This window comes from Sus scrofa, chromosome 1 (assembly GCF_054392235.1).
Source record: "Sus scrofa isolate SSC_HxYL_T2T_F1_AM1 chromosome 1, Sscrofa_HxYL_maternal_Yorkshire_Landrace_v2.0, whole genome shotgun sequence".
NCBI classification, from domain to species: domain Eukaryota; kingdom Metazoa; phylum Chordata; class Mammalia; order Artiodactyla; family Suidae; genus Sus; species Sus scrofa.
The window spans coordinates 218,071,572-218,090,356 of record NC_139383.1 but is presented as its reverse complement, the minus strand read 5'-3'; the positions used below and the strand labels follow the sequence as shown (position 1 = coordinate 218,090,356).

The 18,785-nt window shown below is 42.0% G+C and overlaps 1 protein-coding gene and 1 long non-coding RNA gene across 2 annotated transcripts in view; one reads left to right on the top strand and one right to left on the bottom strand.

The window, feature by feature from the left end:
- Positions 1–18,785, bottom strand: part of TTC39B (tetratricopeptide repeat domain 39B) — a 562,176-nt gene that overhangs the window by 190,571 nt on the left and 352,820 nt on the right. The window lies entirely within an intron of this gene.
- LOC102162768 (uncharacterized) overlaps positions 1–18,785 on the top strand; it is a 76,963-nt gene that overhangs the window by 35,087 nt on the left and 23,091 nt on the right. The gene's annotated exons all lie outside the window — the stretch shown is intronic.

Sequence of the window (18,785 nt, the reverse complement as noted above, 5' to 3'; positions counted from 1 at the left end):
GGCTAGTTTTGTTTCTTTTACAAAGTGGAAAGAGATTTGTGTTTCTAATTATAAGGTATTTTAATTTTTAAAATAGCAGCAATATAGAAAATGATGTAAGTGAAAAAAAAAACAGGCCACAAAACAGAATAAATGCTATGATTTCATTTTTTTATTGTTATTCCCCCAATACAATTTTTTTCCTACTGTATAGCATGGTGACCCATTTACACATACATGTATACATTCTTTTTTCTCACAGTATCATGCTCCATCATAAGTGACTAGACATAGTTCTCAGTGCTACACAGCAGGATCTCATTACTAATCTATTCCAAAAGCAGTAGTTTGCATCTATTAATCCCAAGCTCCCAATCCATCCCACTCCCTCCCCCTCCCCCTTGGCAACCACAAGTCTATTCTCCAAGTCCATGATTTTCTTTTCTGTGGAAACATTCATTTGTACCATATATTAGATTCCAGATATAAGTGATATCATATGGTATTTGTCTTTCTCTTTCTGACTTACTTCACTCAAGATGAGAGTCTCTAGTTCCATCCATGTTGCTGCAAATGGCATTATTTTGTTCTTTTTATGGCTGAGTAGTATTCCATTGTGTGTATATACCACATTTTCCTAATCCAATCGTCTGTCGAAGGACATTTGGGTTGTTTCCATGTCTTGGCTGTTGTGAATAATGCTGCAATGAACATGTAGGTGCATGTGTCTTTTTTAAGGAAAGTTTTGTCTGGATATATGCCCAAGAGCGGGGTTGCTGGGTCATATGGTAGTTCTGTGTATAGATTTCTAAGGTGTCTCCACACTGTTCTCCATACTGGTTGTACCAGCTTACATTCCCACCAACAGTGCAGGAGGGTTCCCTTTTCTCTACACCAAATGCATGTGAATGTGTGTGTATTTGGTGAGTATATTTAGAAAAGAGCTTGGAAGCTTAGAACAACAAATTTTGAACATCAATAAATTATTTACACATGGTGAGATTACAGAGCTAACATTTTCATTAAGGCATACTTTGTGTACAGTAAAATTACTCTTCTTAGTATATAGATCCATGAGTTTTGACAAGTGCTTATGGTCATGTAACCACAATCAAGATGTAGAAAAGTTCCCTCACCCCAGTAAGTTCCCACATGTTTTTTGTTGGTAAACCACCCCCAACTCCAGGTCCCTGTGACCACTGATCTATTTCTATTCATACAGTTTTGCCTTCTCTAGAATTTTATTTAAATTGACTCATGCAGACTTTTGAAATTGACTTCTTTTGTTCAGCACAGTGCCTTTGAGATTTATCCAGGTTGTTGTGTGTACCAATAGTATTTTCCTTTTCATTGCCAAGTAGTATTGCATTGCATGGATGAAGCAGAGTTTGTTTCTCCATTTACCGGTTGGAGGATATTTGGGTTGTGTTTCCATTCTTGGCGATTAGTAATGATGCAGATAGAAAGAGTCACATATAGGTATTTATTTTGCCATAATTTTTCATGTTTCATAGGTATTTATCTAGGACTAGGCTTGATAAATTAGATTATTTTTAGAGTTCTCCAGAGAAACAGAACCAGTAGGAAACTCTGTCTATGTCTACATCTACCTATCCTCTTTGAGAGATAGAGATGAGTTGATGTCGCAGTCTTGAGTCCAAAATCTGCAGGGAAAGCACTAGCAAGCAGGAGACTCAAGGAAGTTTTCTATGTTGCAATCTTGAAGCTGAATTACTTTTTCTTCAGGAAACCTCAGCCTTTGTTCCTAAGGCCTTCAGCTGATCAGATGAGACTCACCCACACCATGGAAGGTAATTGGCTTTATCCAAAGTCTGACTATAAATGTTAATAACATCTAAAAAATATCTTCACAGCAATATCTGGACTGACCAAATAAAGGCATCATAACTTAGCCAAGTTGACACAAAGCAACAGTTTGGTTAAATGTGTGTTTAACCAAACTGTTTCCCAACATAGCTGTACCCTTTTGTATTCCCACCAGTAATGTATGAGTGTTCATGTTAGTGATGTCTTATTCAATTATTGGAGTTCCCATTGTGGCTCAGTGGTAACAAACCCAACTAGGATCCATGAGAATGCAGGTTCAATCCCTGGCCTCAATCAGTGGGATAAGAATCCAACATTGCTGTGAGCTGAGGCAAAGGTCACAGACACAGCTTGGATCTAACATTGCTGTGGCTATGGTGTGTGCTGGCAGCTGTAGGTCTGATTCAATCCCTAGCCTGGGAACTTCCATTGTGTTACAGGTGCGGCCCTGAAAAGACCAAAAAAAAAGTATTCAGTACTTATTATATACATGCTATTTGATGCAAGTGCTGGGTATTAAAGAAGACATCAATTCTGTCCTCAGAAATTTGTAAGCAAACATCCAAAAGAGTGCTTTCTACTTCCGAGTGTCAACATCAGAAGGAAATACATGTATTCAAGTTTAAAAGGTTGAGTGTGCTGTTCAATGTTACATAGCTAATAACCCTAGTTTACTAGCCAATTTATACCATCCTTCAAATTTTGGCTGACTTTTTTTTTTTTTTAAACTGCCGCTGCACCCATGGCATATGGAAATTCCCAGGATAGGGATCAAATCCAAGCTACAGCTGCCAACCTACACTATAGCAACAGCAACACCAGATCTGAGCTGCATCTGCAACCTATGCCACAGCTTGTGGCAACAATGGATCCTAAAGCCACTGAGCAAAGCCAGGGATCAAACCCACATCCTCACAGAGACTACCTCGGGTCATTAACTCACTGAGCCACAATGGGAACTCCTTGGCTGACATTTTAAAATTTAACCACTCTGGGAGTTCCCGTCATGGCGCAATGGTTAACGAATCTGACTAGGAACCATGAGGTTGCGGGTTTGGTCCCTGCCCTTGCTCAGTGGGTTAAGGATCCGGCGTTGCCGTGAGCTGTGGTGTAGGTTGCAGACACGGCTCGGATCCCACGTTGCTGTGGCTCTGGCGTAGGCCGGTGGCTACAGCTCCGATTCAACCCCTAGCCTGGGAACCTCCATATGCCGTGGGAGCGGCCCAAGAAATAGCAACAACAACAACAACAACAACAAATTAAAAAAAAAAAAAAATTTAACCACTCTGGAGTTCCCGTCGTGGTGCAGTGGTTAACGAATCCGACTAGGAACCATGAGGTTTCGGGTCCGATCCCTGGCCTTGCTTGGTGGGTTGGAGACTCGGCATTGCCGTGAGCTGTGGTGTAGGTTGCAGACGTGGCTCAGATCCCGCGTTGCTGTGGCTCTGGCATAAGCCAGTGGCTACAGCTCCAATTAGACCCCTAGCCTGGGAACCTCCATGTGCCAAGGGAGCGGCCCTAGAAAAGGCAAAAAACAAAAAAAAAAAAAAAAAAAAAATTTAGCCACTCTATACATGCCCTCAGCAGAAATCAATATCTTAATTAGAAGCATAAAACCGAAAAACCAAGATGGTGTTAGTTGAAAAGCAACCCCTTTCCAGTTTGACCACTGTTCTGACTTTCCTTCCCAGTAGATGTCAGCTTTAAATGAAAAATGAAGGGGTTATGCAAATCAGCTCTGACTCATCAGGGAAGAGAGTAAGGAATGACTTCTTCCTGCCCTTCTATAGGAGGGTGCTTAGCCTGGTGTTCAACTAGTCATCTCATCACCATGGTAACACCATCCCTCCTTCCCACTCTGGGGAGCTCTGCCTGCCTCAGCTGATGGAAAGAGCACTGCACATTTGCATCAGAAATCAAATAATACTTCCCAATAAAAACCTCAATGACTGATGCATGCACAGGGACCAAGGCACAGGGATCACCAGCAGTGGCCCTGACAGAAGGAACAGAATTAACCCAACAGTTGTAATATTTTTCTTTAGCATCATTTCACCCTTTAATAGCATAGAAAATCAGTGACTCAGAACTCAGGAAGCTCATAAATGAGAGAGGTTAGTAACAAGTGGAAGAGTTCCCTCTTCCCCCAAAAAATCGTAAAGAAGTGGAACTCTCTATAGTCAGTCTGCTGGGTTTTCAAGACTGGTTCCAGCTGGCCTGGCTCTACCCTACCTCAGTGCTTTTCATGATCATTCTCTCTCTCTCTCTCCCTCCCTCTCCCTCTTCCCCTCTTCTTTCCCTCCGCCTCTCCTCATTTCCTCCCTCTTCCTGTCATTGGGGGTGGACACTGCAGAAAAAGGACCTACTTATTCCTCATCCCAGCTCTTGTTTTCACATTCTGTCCTTCCTTACTGTCCCTCGTCCTCATCCCCTACTCCCACGCTTCCTTTCTCTGTTCTCTCTCCTGCTTTACCTTTGCTGCCCTTCTTTGCACTCTCAGCCTTAGCTCCTTTACAAAAACAGCCACAAGTTTCACCCCACGGGAGATGCTTGGGTGTCTTGTGGATGGCCAGCCGCCAACTCCAGGCCTTACAGCACTGGCCCTGAGATACATTCCTGGTGAATAGATATCCATAGTCAAAAGATGTACATTCCTCACAGACACAACCATGTGTCACAGAGCCCTCCAAGTCACTGAGTCACAGTAACTTCACGACCCTGGTCTGGCTAGATCATTCACACATCCATTTCCTCCTCTTCTTTACCAACCCACACCCAAGCTCAGCAAGCGAAACAGCAATGTGTCAAGCCATTTAAAACTACATTTTGGAATTCCTGTTGTGGCTCAGTGGTAACAAACCCAACTAGTATCCGTGAGTATGCAGTTTCAATCCCTGACCCTGCTTAGTGGGTTAAGGATCTCACGTTGCCATGAGCTACAGTGTAGGTCACAGATGCAGCTTGGGTCTGGCATTGTTGTGGCTGTGGAGTAGGCCGGCAGCTGCAGCTCTGGTTCAATCCCTAGCCTGGGAGCGTCCATATGACACAGGTGCAGCCCTGAAAAAGACAAAAACAAACACAGCCCTTACATCTTCCATCTTTTGATGAAGGACAACCTCACCTGTGAGAGTGAGTGGTAGTGCAGGGGCTTCAAGGAAAGACGATTAAATGAGGGCTGCCAGCAGAATTCCCTGGTGGCAAAGCAAGTTAAGCATCTGGTGTTGTCACTGCTGTTGCTAAAGGTGCTGCTGTGTTCCAGGTTTGATCCCTGGCCCAGGAACTTCTCATGCCTTGGGAACAGCCAAAAAAAAAAAAAAAAAAAAGAGAGAGAGAGAAAGAAAAAGAGGAGTGCCAGCAGAAACGCACTCTTTTGCCTTTGTTATGGGCTGAATTGCGGCTCTCTTCCAAAATTTGCATGTGAAAGTCCTAATCCCTAGAATGTGACTATGTGTCCGTATTTGGACTAGGGCCCTTAAAGAGGGAATTAAGTTAAAACAGGGTTATTAGGGTGGGTCCTAATCCTATAGGACTGGTGTCTTTTTAAGAAGAGGAGATTAAGACACAGACAAAAAAGGACAAAGCAGGAAGACCCTATAAGAACACAAGGAGAAGGGGGCCATCCGTAAGCCAAGGAGAGAGGTCTCAGAGGAAATTAACACTTTGATCTGGCTTCTAGCCTTTAGAACTGTAACACACTAAGTTTCTGTTGTTGAAACCACCCAGTCAATGGGACTTTGTTACAGAAGCGCTGGTTGATCCTCCATCTTCCTGCCTCAAAGTGGATATAAAAGGAAGAGCTGCGAGATCCATCTTTAAACCACCGAAGACCTTGTGCCCCTTGTTAAGGGTGGAGAGCCCAAAGTTAGAACAAGCCCAGGACATGGATGACATTCTGGAACCGCTCTAGCCCCCCTTGTTTAGGCCTCTGCTATTTCAGGTCTCTGCATTAGCAGCCAAATGCAATTCCCTAGCAAAGTACTTTGTAACTGATTTTGCACTTTTTACTCAGACAAGATCTCTTGCAAAATCCTCCCTCCCACCTCCTCTCTGATTTTATGAGCAATCTGCTACCTTCCTCTCCTCATCTTCCCCCTGTGGACAGTCTCTTCCTGTCACACCAGTTGGAGGATCTCCACCAGGGCCACTCCTAATGGTCTCTTTGGGAGCTCTCCAAAGCCAGCCACAGAGGTGTTATCTCCCACATCTAACCCGAGAAGGTGGGCATCTGGCCCAGCTCTGTGCTGTCATGTGCCACCTTTGCTAAAGGACCAAGGTCTCTAGACCTTAAACTTTCAAAAGAAACCAGCTCCTCCACCTTTCAGCTTAAGCCCTGCAGAGAGCTGGGCAGAAGCACACCCTACACTGTCCTCCAATTCTTTCTTTCTTTCTTTCTTTTTTTGCTTTTTAGGACCACACCCACAACATATGGAGGTTCCCAGGCTAGGGGTTCGAATCAGAGCTACAGCTGCTAGGCACAGCCACAGCAACTCAGGATTGAGCCGCGTCTGTGACCCACACCACAGCTTACAGCAATGCTGGATACCTAACCCAGTGAGCAAGTCCAGGGATTGAACCCGTGTCCTCATGGACTAGTCAGGGTTGTCACTGCTGAGCCACAAGTGGAACTTTCCCCTCCTCCAGTCTTAACGTCAGTCTCTTCAGTTACTTCAAAGTCAAGTCATCGTTTGTTCACTTGTCCCTTTCCCAAAATGTTTACACCAGGGGAAGCATTTGTGGCCATCAGTTGCACTTAAATCGAAATTATCCAAATGAAAAAGCCCTTAAATTCTAAATTCTGGAGTTTTACTGTAGCATTCAGGAGAATGCTCGATTACGAAAAGTTCCCGTGAGGTTGACATTGAACTGGTATTAACTTGTTAATGTAGCAACCCTAGCAGAAAGGTTGTATCTCGGAGAGCCTGAAAGCATTTGGGCACACTCTCCAAGTTTACACTGTCACGTTACCAAGAAATGATTATGTCAGAGCAAGAGTAGAAAGCATTAAATGATTACCCAACCAGTTCACCTTTCTCCCTTGAATTTTGGACCATCACTTTGCTGATTATTTTCCAGCAGGATTCTTTTCATCCAAAAAAAAAAAAAAGTCTCTTTTCCAGGCTGAAGGGAAGCATATACTACAAGGTTTATAGTAGCTCTTTCATGGGGGAGGGCTTTTGAATTGCTATTGCTTCTTTATATTTTCCTGTAGTTTCCAAAGTTTCTATAATGAGACAGCATGGATGCTATACTAGAAAAATACTATTGTTTCCATCATCCAGGATGGAAAAATCGATGGGTCAGCAGCTTGCATTTCATGAGCACCACTATCAGATTCTAACCTCTGTATTATAGAAGAGTTTTCCCCCATTTTGCATCCTTGTTATATGGGATTTTTTAAAGAACATAACTTAAATAATCAAAATCGCACATTTAAAAATAAATAGTTTAGGACCAGAGGAAACCATTGGCCATTGCATTAAGAAAGTCAATCTGAAAAGTAGCACTTACACAGTGTCCCAGGAATGCTGAGCATATGAAAACATGAAACAGAGTGTGCTTTTATGAGCCTGCCCAGGCAGTCATTCTTTATTACAAGAAAACTTCTGAAATCAAGAGAAGAGATGTACTGAGAGCCAGCTGTCTAGGTATTGCATGGCATTCTTAACAGCTGGTGGGAAATAGCACCCAACTTAATTGAAATCATTTTTTTTTAATTGTCTAATCTCTTTTCCCCTTAGTTTCCTTCTGTGGAAAATAAGAATGGTGATGCCAACAGTGGCATTACAAGAATTAAATGAGATGTGCATGCATTTATTTAATTAGCGATAGTTTGATTTCAATATGACAAGTTGAGGAACTGATTAAATACTTTCACTATTTCCCCACCCTTTTGTGTGTTTCTCATTTTTTCTTCCTCTGTTTGACTTTTGAAAAAAGTTTGACTTTTGAAAAAAGTCAGTCCCTTTCATTTCTCCATCTGTATGTCCACATCAGGACCTAACAGTAGGAAAATCTGTCACTGTTGCTTCTGCTTCTACAACTTCATATTGCGAAGGGCTACTGAACAAATTAGGACTTTTATCGACCAGTTCCCCATTTCATTTTTCCTTGCCCTCCTCGTGTTTTCAACCCTGAGATTCTTTTTATTCAATGTACTGAGCTGGGGTCTTTTGGAGGAAAAAATCCCAAGGTCTTGCTAAAGACTCAGTTCCACCAAGTAGAGTCCAGAGCTTTGCCTTCCTAGTGCCCTGCCCACCCCTGATGGCTTATCTTTGGCTCCCCTAAAGCATCCAGCCCAAGCCTCATGATAAAGATGAGAGCCAGCAGTTATTGATCACCTACAACATAGCTCTTCTTCTCAGTCAGTAGTTTACGTATTTGGCTGAATCATATGAAAGTGCCATTTCTGAAAACCAGAAATAGTTGAACATTAGTGATTTCATATGACTTAGCCTAATATTTATCATTCATAATTGGCCCATTTTATTTTATTTTATTGGCTACGCCTGCAGCATACAGAAATTCCCTGGCCAGAGATTGAACCCAAACCATAGCAGTGACAACACCAGGTCCTTAAACCCCTGAGCCACCAGGGAACTCCAATTGTGTCCATTTTATAGATGAGGTGACTTTTTCTGTAAAAGCTTCAAATCTTCCCACTCTTGCCTCCTGAGTGACTTGAAGGAAAGAGTCTATTCTGGAAAACAGCATGTTGTGAAGGAAAGCTCTCTCCAGGCATTGCCTCTCACCCTTGGCCCCCAGTCTCACTCCTGCCTGCACCCTGCTGGCTTCACAACTAATCAAAACCTGGAGATGACACTCTTGAATTATTAGTCATTTTCAGTCCATACGAAGGACCACTTTGAAGCATTCATTTTTGCCTCTGAAAGTGTTTTTGTTGATGCCGCAGCAGTTCACAGTAAAATAAAGAAATAATTTTGATCAAAACTTATTAATGCCATATTGCCACCATCTAGAGTAAAAGTAATTGGATGGATATATTGCAGGTGTCCATGTATATAGATTTGTCTGATTTACAGATGGATGTATTCCCTCTTTCTCTTACCTTTCCTCTTTCCCTCTCTTTCTCTCTCTCCCTCCCTCCCCCTGCCCCCATCTTTTTGAGGGTTCTGAAGGCTACCCACTTCAGTGAACCAATAAGATTATTCTATCGCTTGTCAAGAACATTGCTAAATTTGGAACTCTATGCTAAAGCCCATTGCTCTGTTCTCTGGACTCCTGGAAGACTTATTAGACATTGCTTTACTTATTCAGCAAACGCTTTTTGAACACTGCAATGGTTAACTTTATGTGTCGACTTGGCGAGGTTATGGTGCAACTTATCTGGTCAAAGGCTAGTCTAGATGTGTCAGTGAAGGTATTTGTGGATATGATTAATGTTTATAATCAGTTGATGTTACATCTTTACATAAAGCAGATTACCTTGTTAAAGCCTCATCTAACCGGTTGATGAGAAGATGCAATTCTGTCTCAAGACTGCTACAGAGAAACCTGGCTTGAGTTTACAGCCTGCACGCCTGCTCTGTGAAATTTCAGACTCAAAACTGCAACACCAACTGTTAGCTCAATTTCCAGTCTTCAAACTTTCACACTCACCAGCCCCCCACAATCATGTAAGCCAATCCTTTAAAATAAATAAATCTATCTATCTATCTATCATCTATCTATCTAATTGGTTCTACTTCTCTAGAAAACCCTGATTAAAACAAGCACCTAGGGAGTTCGCCTAGTGGCTCAGTAGTAACAAACCCAACTAATAGCCATGAGGACACTTGTTTGATACCTGGCCCCACTCAGTGGGTTAATGATCCTGCCTTGCTGTGAGCTGTGGCGTAGTTCTTGGATGTGGCTTGGATCCTGAGTGGCTGTGTGGTATAGGCTGGCAACTGCAGCTCTGATTCAACCCCTAGCCTGGAAACCTCCATATGCCGGGGAGGTGGGGGTCGCCAGCCCTAAAAAGACCAAAAAAAAAAAAAAAAAAAAAAAAAAAAAACCAAAAAACAAAAACAAAAAACAAGCACCACTGTGTGCTAGGTTATGCTAATCACTGAGGTCCCAGATAAACCCATAGATGAGATGGCCTTTCTTCTCTGAGGAAGAAACAAGCTAAGAGAGAAATTACAATCTCAGGGGTTATTAGAGTGAGAATAAAGTGCCGTGTAAATTAAAAAGGAGGTGACTAATTCTGCCTGGAGTGATGAAGACGTTGACCTTCTAGAGGTGATACTTATCAGGGTCTCAGTCGAGAAGTTGGTACTCCCAGGGCTGTTAGGGGTAAGGGAGGTGTTATCCAGGGAGAGGCACTGTAGGAACCACTCATAAGCCCAGTACCTTGTGACTCCAGGACACGTTCTCCAGCCCAAATATGGCAGGTGCACACGAGGAAGTGCTGTGAGACCAGGATGTGGGCGATTGAGTCCAGGTTGCGAAGGCTGTAACCAAACTGAGATATCCATGTGCAACACTTCAAAGCCAAGGTTGGCAGTGAAGTGAAGTTTAGAATGACTTGCTAGCTGGGACTTCGAGGTAAAAGGCAAAATAAATATCATTTCAATATAGGAGACAACTCTCCCTTTTGCAAGTAGGAAAGAGTAAGCCAAGGGAATGTGGCTCTTTATTCAATAAACATTTAATGAATATTTACCCTGGGCCAAAAAATGTTCAGGAAACTAGCAATATAGCCAATTAAAGATAAAGTCCTTAAGCTATATTGTCAAGAAGGGGAGCATAAAGCAATGACCTGTTCCCCAGCCCACCCAACCTAGAATTAATCAAATAAAGGTCATGTTCTTAGTAACCTTGCAAAGTCTCCCACGTAGCTTCAGGACCCCTGGTGGAATATATCATTACCTTTGTGTTCTGCTTGGCTTCCTTCAAAAATGTCCACTGTTGGAGTTCTCACTATGGTGCAACCGAATTGCCTGGTGTCTCTGCAGCACCAGGATGTAGGTTCGCTCCCCAGCCAGGCACAGTGAGTTAAAGGATCCAGTGATGCCACAGCTGCAATGTAGGTCATAACTATGGGTTGGATCTTATCCCTGGTCTGGGAACGCCATATGATGCGGGACAGTGAAAAATGGAAAGAAAAAAAAAAAGGTTGTCCATGGTCGAAGCCTCTGCTGTTAGGGAATCTGCTTCAGGCCACTTTCTCTGCTCCCACCCCACCTCTTCAAGGCAGACACCTCAAATTCTGTGCTGGAGATGGTGGTTTCATAGATGTATACTTATATAAAAAATAAATCATCCATGAGTTCCCATGGTGGCACAGTGGAAACAAATCTGTCTAGGAACCATGAGGTTGCAGGTTCGATCCCTGGCTTTGATCAGTAGGTTAAAGATCTGGTGTTGCCATGAGCTGTGCTGTAGGTCACAGACAAGGCTCAGTTCCTGCATTGCTGTGGCTGTGGCATAGGCCAGTAGCTGTAGAATTGGACCCCTAGCCTGGGAACTTCCATATGCCGTGGGTGCAGCCGTAAAAAGCAAAAAAAATTAAAAATAAATAAAGAAATAAGTCATCCAGCTATTCATATTGGTCGCCTATGGCAGCTATAAAAAATTACTGCATACAAAGGTCATTAAGAATTAGAAGGACAGATAACAAGTATTGATGAGACGAGATGAATAGGAACGCTGTTGGTAGTTATGGGGTTCAAGACACACTACCCCAAAATATGGCACCTTGGTATATTGCATTTTTTAAGCTGAAAAATCTGAGAAGACAGCAAAAGCAGAAAGGTCACTCTGACCCCCACCTTCCCTCATTCTTCTTCTCTAAAACAGGTCATAAAACTCCCATGCGACAGGTACTCTCCTTGTCCTGGGAGCAAGGAAGACATTCTTATCACCAGAGACAGGAAATTTGGGGCCAAGAAATCTGTACAAACAGACCTTGCTAAACTAACCCTTATCTTCCTAGTTAGTGCTTCAACATTTACCACACCCAGCCCAAACCCTTTTGTCTTGTCAGTTCTTCACAAATGTAATGGTTTTTTGTCTGAATGGAATAAACATTTCCTGCTCTAGTCACTTCTTTGGGTCTTCATCTTCTCGTGAAGTTTCCCATGTACATGTCAAAATTCAGCAAAGTGTGTACATTTCTCTCCTGTTCATCTTTCTTTGTCCATTTATTTTTTAGATGCAGCCAGAGACCCTAAGAGGGCCAAGGAAAACTTTTTCCTCCTCTATAGGAGATGACTCCTGTGGCCATTCTAGGGGGCAATATGGCAGTACTTAAATTTAATAAATACATTCCCTATGTCCCACTCCTGGTAAACTATACTAGAGACAGTCTCATACAGATGAGCATGAGGCCACATATAGAAAGAGGCTTATTGCAAAGTTTATGTGTTAAAGGGAAGTTTTATGAGTAATTTTTTGTTGTTTATGAGTAATTTTTTGTTGTTGTTTATGAGTAATTTTTTGTTTAGCACCTGCAGCATATGGAATTTCCCAGGCTAGGTATCAAATTGGAGCTACAGCTGCCAGCCACAGCCACAGCAAAGTGGGATCCGAGCCACATCTGTGACCTACACCACAGCTCATGGCAATACTGGATCCTTAACCCATGGAGTGGGGCCAGGGATCAAACCCAAACCGTCATGGATACTAGTCAGTTTCATAACCACTGTACCACAACAGGAACTCCTTAGAGGGAAGTTTTAAGCCAGAGACTTCACATGGAAACAACTCCATGCAGCAATGCAACACACTAGATACACTACAAAACAGACTATTAAAAACTTAGTGCTAAATTTTTTGAAAGGTACAAAAGAAAAAGATCCCTAGCAAAATACCATTTATGTGAATAATAAGCATGCACACAAAACATTAGATATATATGAGAACACATCCAAGTTGAAAGATACAGTTATGTTAGAATGGTCACTGATTGGAGGGATAAGGACATAGAAGCAGAGAATTCATCAATCAAAGGTGGTATTCAGTTCAAAAATGCAATTGCAGTGGTCAGAGCTCTGAGTTGCAAATGGCAGAAATCAACTCTGGTTAATTTAATCACAAGAGGGAAAAGATTTAAGGGTCTTGGGTAGCACATTAAATTACCTGGGAGGCCCAGAGGCTAGACTGCCAGAATCACAACCAGAAATCACAGCACAGAGGCTACCATGGTTGCAGTCTCTGCAGACTGGACTACTGGCAGTGCCTGAAAGAAAAGAGGCAGATGGCTACAGCCATATTCTCCACATTCAGTGACAAGTCTGCTGTCCCTCTTCTTTGTCTCACTAGCTAGATTTGATGTCTGAAGCAGATGCATCAAAATAACCAAACCTAACTCACAGGCAGTGCCATCTACCAAGGAGGCTGTCAATGAGTCTATTCTTAGCATCCATGGGAGGTGTAGTGAAGGTCTTTCCCAAGATTCATGGAGCGAAGAAATCATTCAGCAGAAAAGCATTCTATGTTGGGCAGGCAAAATAATTTCTCGTGAAAGTATGTCCAGGAGTTCCCACTGTGGCACAAGAGGATCAGCAGCATCTCTGCAGCACCAGAATGCAAGTTCAATCCCCTGCCCAGCACAGTGTGTAAAAGGATCCTGATGCATCTGTGGCACAGGCCGCAACAGTGGCTCAAATCTGATCCCGGGTTTGGGAGTACCATGTGCCATGGGTCAGCCAAAAAAGAAAAAGAAAAAGTGTGGCCAGCTTTCAACAACAAGGTGTACTGAGATCAAACAAGAGTCCATTGACTTTTCCAAGAAGGCCACCGTTAACATTTTTCAGAATAGTTTCAGTGGAACATTGGGGCAGAGGACAGAGAGTAGTAAGCTAGAGAATGAATGGAAGATGAAGGCAGAGAGATAGTGAATATAGACTACCAAGGAGCATCACTGTGAATGGAAGGATAGAGGGGCTTGTATGTAGAAAGAAATGTAGAATTCACAAAGGTCTTTGCTTTATTTTATTTTATTTATTTATTTATTTGCTTTTTAGGGCTGCACCCACAGTATATGGAAGTCCCCAGGCTAAGGGGTGAATCAAAGCTACAGCTGATGGCCTTCGCCACAGCCACAGCAATGCCAGATCCAAGCCGAATCTGCGGACCTACATACACCACAGCTCACAGCAACACCGGATTCTTAACCCACACTGGGTGAGGCCAGGGATCAAACCCACATCCTCATGGATCCTAGTCAGGTTCATTAACTGCTAAGCCACAAAGGGAACTCCTTTTATTTTTTTAAGATCGAAGAGATTTGATTATGTTTTTAGGCCGAGAAGAAAGAATCAGCAGAGAACGGTTACCATGGTTCGAAAGAAAACAGAGGATTTTTTAAAGCCTAACCTAATCAGAAGCCAGGCAGAAGGATCAGCCTGAAAATGCTGTAGGGAGAGACAGCTGCTCCTGAAAAAAGAAGTAAGGATGTATGTGGCTGTGTATAAACCATGATGTGGGGAAGTGCACGTAGTGAGTGAAGGTCTATCAGATGGCCTCTATTTTATATATGAAATAAATAGGCAGGAACAACTGAGGGAGGCAGAGGTGGAGGTGAGTTAGAGCCCTGGAGGAGAATGGTGACATTTCTGCCAAACAGGAGTTGATTATTATCAGGTAAAGAAATGATTGAAAGTACAGTTAAAATGGAAGATTATAAACTTGAAGTGGATCCAGTCTGCTTAATGATTGTTTTTCCTTCAGAAAAACCGCTGCCTATGTGTGCAAGCAAAAAAGGCCAAGGTCTGGCTCATGGAAGTGCAAGGCAAGTGTGGAAGGACACAAGATTGTGAGCTTTGGGCTCTTAGTGAGTAGTGAGTATGATAATCTACCAGGCCGTAGATTAGATAGGAGGGAAATGTGGCCAGGAGCAGGTAGATAGAGGGATTAAGGTATTACAAAACACCCTTGAGATTGAAGGTTAGGGGTTAGAGATGGAATAAGTGCTGGAAGGATAAGGGTTCGTGGTAAGAGTGTGTGCTTTTCGAGTGTGTTTTTTGTTTTTTGGGTTTTTTCTTCCTTTTTGGCTGCCCCACTGCGTGTGTAGTATCCAAGGCGGGGATCAGATCTGAGCCACACTTGTAGCCTAAGCCAGTGCTCGTTCCCTTAACCCGTTGTGCTGGGCCAGGGATTGAACCTGCATCCTGGTGCTGTAGGGATGCCACCGATCCTTTTGCACCACAGCGGGAACTCCTCGAGTTTTAGATTTTATTTATTTATTTATTTTTTGTCTTTCTGCCTTTTCTAGGGCCACTTCCCGCGGCATATGGAGGTTCCCAGGCTAGGGGTAGAATCGGAGCTGTAGCCACCGGCCTACGCCCGAGCCAGAGCAACACGGGATCTGAGCCGGGTCTGCGACCTACACCACAGCTCACTGCAACACCGTATCTTTAACCCACTGAGCAAGGCCAGGGATCGAACCCAAAACCTCATGGTTCCTAGTTGGATTCGTTAACCACTGCACCACGATGGGAACTCCTCGAGTTTTAGATTTTAGAGATGAAGCTAGTCAGGTCCAAAATGTGACCGTTAAAAAGCAATAACCTGGAGTTCCTATTGTGGCTCAGCACTAACAGACCCGACTAGGAACCTTGAGGATGCGGGTTTCATCCCTGGCCCTGCTCAGTGGGTTAAGGATCTGGCGTTGCTATGAGCTGCAGTGTGGATCAAAGTCAAGGCTTGGATCTGGAATTGCTGTGGCTGTGGAGTAGGCTGGCAGCTATAGGTCTGATTCAACCCCTAGCCTGGAAACCTCCAGGTGCGGCCCTAAAAACAAAATAATAGTAATAATAAATTAAGAGCAATAAACTTTAACATGAGGCTCCAAGGACAGAAACAATTTAGAGAGCCATCTATAGAGAGATAACCATCTGTCACTCTGCTCAAAATCCTGAAATTAAGAAGCATTACACGCAGCAAAAACTAGTCCTAGAGATCATGCCTTCACATCTGGTAGCCATAGATGGTAGACGTGGCCCCAGATGAGGATTAAATAAGAAGCTGGAGATAAAAGGGAAGAATCTGCCTTGTGTGAGAAATATTTTATTACAAGCAAAGGAAGAATTATATCACAGGTTAAGAGACAGAATGGTAAGCTTCCCAGGGTGATAAAAGGTAACCATAACCTAAAGAGAGGGTGACTATCTAGTTGTGGTTGGGTTGGTAAATGAAGCATAAATGGGAGTTAGAGACACAGACACTGACTTGAGGCCTCCAGCTCGGCACCAGGGTACTCACTGCTCTCTCTGACCAACACAGCTAACAGCCAGATTCCTGACATCTATCCTTCCCAGATGACATTAACCGTGAAAGTCATCCAAGTGCTTTCCCTTGTGCTAATTATTTGTCCCCTAAGCAACCTTACTGGATTCTGGCTTCCCACATAGATTTTTGCAAATAGGACAAGAACAACATAATTCTTTTTCTCATGATCAGTATAGATCAGTTTGTTAATTAACAAATAGGCATTTTAAGTTTATATATGTGGATTTGGTTAAAGGGAGTCAAGCCTCAAGCCCAAACACGTCATGATCCCTAAAAATTGCATTTCAGAGTCTAAAAATCTAAGCATCATCCCCTGGAAAGTAGCACAAAATATGGCCACGATATGAAGTTGGTTTGAGTGACAATAGTCATTTCCTAGGACATACTTCTCTTATGCACTGTTCTCCTACAAATCCACAAAGATTTCTTTTTTATTATTATTATGGTTGATTTACAATGTTCTTTCAATTTCTGCTGTACAGTAAAGTAACCCAATTATACAAATATACACATTCTTTTTCTCACATTATCCTCCATTACATTCCATCACAAGTGATTATAGTTCCTAGTGCTATACAGCAGGACCTCATTGCTTATCCATTGCAAATGCAATAGTTTGCATCTACTAACCCCAAACTCCACTACTAACCCCATCCCACTCTCCTCCTACCCCTTGGCAAACACAAGTCTGCTCTCCATGTCCATGAGTTTGTTTCTTTTCTGCAGATAGGCTCATTTGTGCTGTAATAGATTCAAGATATGTTATATCATATAGTATTTGTCTTTCTCTTTCTGACTTAACTTCACTTAGTATGAGAGTCTCTAGTTCCATCCATGTTGCTGCAAATGGCATTTTTTATGGCTGAGTAGTATTCCATTGTGTATATGTACAACATCTTATTAATCCATTCATCTCTTGATAGACATTTAGTCTGTTTCCATCTCTTATCTATTGTGACTAGTGCTACAGTGAACATAGGGGTGCATGTATCTTTTTGAATGAAAGTTTTGTTTGGATATATACCCAGGAGTGGGATTGCTGGATCATATGGTAGTTGTGTATTTAGTTTTCTGAGGTACCTCCATGCTGTTTTCCATAGTGGTTGTACCAATTTACACTCCCATTTCTCCACACCCTCTCCATCATCTGTTATATGTAAACTGACTAATGATGGCCATACTGACTGGCATGAAGCGGTACCTCATTGTAGTTTTGATTTGCATTTCTCTAATAATTAGTGAGGTTGCACATTTTTTCATGTGCCTGCTTGGCCATCAATATGTCTTCTTTGGAGAAATGCCTATTCAGGTCTTCTGCCTGTTTTTCAGTTGGGTTTGTTTTTTTGCTGTTGAGTTGTATGAGTTGTTTGTATATTTTGGAGATTAGGTCCTTGTTGGTTGCATCATTTGCAACTATTTTCTCCCATTCTCTTGTTCCCATTGTCTTTTTTTTTATGGTTTTCTTTGCTGTACAAAAGCTTGTAAGTTTGATTAGATCATATTGGTTTATTTTTATTTTTATTTATCTTGCTTTGGGAGACTTAACCTGAGAAAACATTTGTACCATTGTTGTTAGAGAATGTTTTGCCTATGTTCTCTCCTAGGAGTTTGATGGTGTCTTGTCTTATGTTTAAGTCTTTAAGCCATTTTGAGTTTATTTTTGTGCATGGTCTGAAGGTGTGTTTTAGTTTCATTGACTTACATGAAGTTTTGCCACTTACTGAAAAGACTGTCTTTTTCCCATTTTATATTCCTGCCTCCTTTGTCAAAGATTAATTGACTATAGGTATCTGGGCTCTCTATTCTGTTCCATTGGTCTGTTTGTTTGTTTTGGTAACCAGTACCACACTATCTTGATTACTGTAGCTTTGTAGTATTGCCTGAAGTCTAGGAGAGTTATGTCTCCTGCTTGGTTTTTGTTCCTCAGGATTGCTTTGGTAATTCTGGGTCTTTCATGGTTCCATATAAATTTTTGGATTGTTTGTCCTAGTTCTGTGAAAAATGTCCTGGGTAATTTGATAGGGCTTGCATTGAACTTGTAGATTGCTTTGGGTGTTATGGCCATTTAATGATATTAATACTTCCAGTCCTGGAGTATGGAATACGTTTCCATTTCTTTGAATCTAGTTTCCTTAAATTTAATTTGAATTTAATATCCTTGATTAATGTTTTATAACTTTCAGCATATAAGTCTCTCACCTTGGTCAGGCTTATATCTAGGTATTTAATTTTTTGGTGTGATTTTAAAAAGTATTGTGTTTTTATATTCATTTCCTAATATTTCATTGTTAGTATACAGAAATGCAATTGATTTCTGAATTTTAATCTTATGTCCTGCTACTTTGCTGATCCTCGTGGAGTCAGGGTTTTTGATATACAGTATCATGTCACCTATGTAGAGTGATAATTTTATGTCTTCTCTTCCAATTTGGATAACTTTTCTTTTGTTTGATTGTGTGTGGCTAGGACTTCCAATACTATGTCGAATAAAAGTGGTGAGAACGGGCATCCTTGTCTTGTTCCAGATCTTAGTGGGAAGGCTTTTAGCTTTTCTCCATTGAATATTATATTGGCTGTGGGCTTGTCATAATGGTTTTTATGATGTTATGGTCCCTCTATATCCACTTTGGTAAGAGTTTTTACCATGAATGAATTTTGGATTTTGTCAGATGCCTTTTCTGCATCTATTGAGATTATCGTGTGTGTGGGTTTTGACATTTCTTTTCTTTTTTCCTTTTTTTTTT